The 2500-nt window shown below is 43.3% G+C and overlaps 1 protein-coding gene across 1 annotated transcript in view; it reads right to left on the bottom strand.

Moving 5' to 3' along the window:
* Positions 1–1118: 1118 nt before the first annotated feature.
* LOC143296276 (diamine acetyltransferase 1-like) overlaps positions 1119–2500 on the bottom strand; it is an 11947-nt gene continuing 10565 nt past the window's right edge. Inside the window, exon 7 of the mRNA XM_076608117.1 lies at positions 1119–2500. This exon is cut by the window's right edge and continues 239 nt beyond it. The gene's annotated coding sequence lies outside the window, so the exon portion shown is untranslated.

Genomic DNA, 2500 nt, shown 5'->3' with positions numbered 1-2500 from the left:
CTTCCGCACACGGCCCTACTGATCAAACCTAAAGAAAAACAAACCTGACTGAACAGGATGTGTCCGAGCAAAAAGAGCTGATAGATTCACAACACAGGATATGCGGTTATCTCACATTCACAGCATTGCAACTGAGCTTGTCCTACATTTGATACGACAATAAAACATTGGCCTATGTGACAAGGGGAATATTGTAGGGAGACGGTGACTCGACTGATTGTGGCTTGGAAGGGTGTGTGTGTGTGTGTGTGTGTGTGGTTGGGGGATGGAGGTGTAACGATGAATAAACCGGGTAGAGAGTAAAGGGCTGGTGACAGCAGACAAACGCAGACGTGCAGAACTGCATGTTTCAGCATAGGGACATGGGAATGTACGCTCTGACAACACAGGTCGTACCAGTATTGTAACGCTTGTACTTCTTTCAGTTAGTGTATTGCCGCCATTAGTTCTGCGTTTCCACCATTCGGCTATTGGGGGAAAAAAAAGTAGCCTACTACCGCGGTTTCAGAACAGTACATTTTATCTTTCAAATATATCATGAACAGTACGCCACATAGGAGAGAGACACACAGACATTACACACAATAAATGCACGCACGCATGCACGCACACACGCACGTGTGTGTGTGTATGTGTGCGTGTGTGTGTGTGTGTGTGTGCGTGTGTGTGTGTGTGTGCGTGTGTTGTGTGTGTGTGTGTGTGTGTGTGTGTGTGTGAGTTTGTGTGCGTACGCGTGCGTACGTGTGTATGTGTGTGTGTGTGTTCATTTTTTAGAAGTTCGTAGAGGCGAGCACAAACAAGTACCCGTAACTCTGCTTGTTAGGTGCTTCCCCATTAATTCCGCCTCCGTTCCCATTTCCAACTTTATACTTTTGTCAGCCCTGACTCCTCACCCTGTCCTCACACCCTTCCCTTTCCTCTTCCCCCCCCCCCCCCACCCTCACACACCACGTACACCTCGTTGCTTCACGCACGACTGGTTCTGACACGTACAACAAAGTCGAATCAGACTCGCTGTGAAATAAAGACCAGTATGTAGATTACCTTACCCCAAAGAGGATACGATTCAATGCCTTTGAGTGTTTTCAGATATTGATCGTTTTGTATTTGTATTTGTATTTCTTTTTTTTTTTTTTATCAACAACAGATTTCTCTGTGTGAAATTTGGGCTGCTCTCCCCAGGGAGAGCGCGTCGCTATACTACAGCGCCACCCCTTTTTTTGGTATTTTTTCCTGCGTGCAGTTTTATTTGTTTTTTCCTATCGAAGTGGATTTTTCTACAGAATTTTGCCAGGAACAACCAGTGCGCTAAGTGCATGCTGCACACGGGACCTCGGTTTATCGTCTCATCCGAATGACTAGCGTCCAGACCACCTCTCAAGGTCTAGTGGAGGGGGAGAAAATATCGGCGGCTGAGCCGTGATTCGAACCAGCGCGCTCAGATTCTCTTGCTTCCTAGGCGGACGCGTTACCTCTAGGCCATCACTCCACATTAAAAATATTTGTATTTGTTTTTCGTTTTATCACAACAGATTTCTCTGTGTGAAATTCGAGAAGAAGAAGAAGAAATACAAGAAAAAAAATCCAGTTTAGTTTCATTCATGTTGCATTCATGCGTGGTGATCGCTTCAGTGCATGGAATGTGGACATGGATGAGAATCAAACCCACTCCTTAGCTTGTCCTGACAACTTCATCAACCAAATTCACAAAATCTAAACCAGTACATTCTTTTAAAACTGAACACAAATGTTTCTCCCGATCATATACTGTACAGCGGAGAGAAACGTTGAATCACTGCCGATACCTCTGACAAATCCACCACACCTGAGGATGAAACTCAATTCATTTCAGACACAGCTAGTTATGTTTCCTTCCTAGTATAGACTTCAAATGGTCCACAGATGTGGTTCTTGAAGGTTAAATCCCTGTATTTCAGCCAGCCAGCCCCGCACCCCCCCCCCCACACTTTTTTTTTTATATTCCAGTAAGTCAGGCCTGTGCCGATATTTTGTGTTAACCATGAGATGTCTGCTATACAAACTGAAAGCATAAAAGTTGAAGATTTGCTTATCGTCAACAACAACAACAGACATATGGAGGATTTGATAGTACCACCCACAGATTCATTAGCTCAGACAAAATGAAATATTTCAAAGCAGCAATCAGATTAAAAAAAAAGAACGAGCACAATCTATATATATATATATATATATATATATATATATATATATATATATATATATATATATATCCTTTCCGTTTGCGTACACCTCATCGAAACACAGACACACACGTCAGATTTATCACCATTTAAAAACGCATTTGAATCAAAGCTGTTGTTCTGACACCGTAACAACTGCCACATCATCTTCACCTCTGAAAGGCATTGTACTGACAGTACACAGTCTGTAGTCTGGAATAGCATGCACACACACAGACACAGACAGACACAGACACAGACACACACAGAGACAGACAGACAGACAGACAGACAGACAG

Source organism: Babylonia areolata, chromosome 21, assembly GCF_041734735.1.
Source record: "Babylonia areolata isolate BAREFJ2019XMU chromosome 21, ASM4173473v1, whole genome shotgun sequence".
NCBI classification, from domain to species: Eukaryota; Metazoa; Mollusca; class Gastropoda; order Neogastropoda; family Buccinidae; genus Babylonia; species Babylonia areolata.
This window is presented reverse-complemented; position numbering and strand designations above follow the sequence as displayed.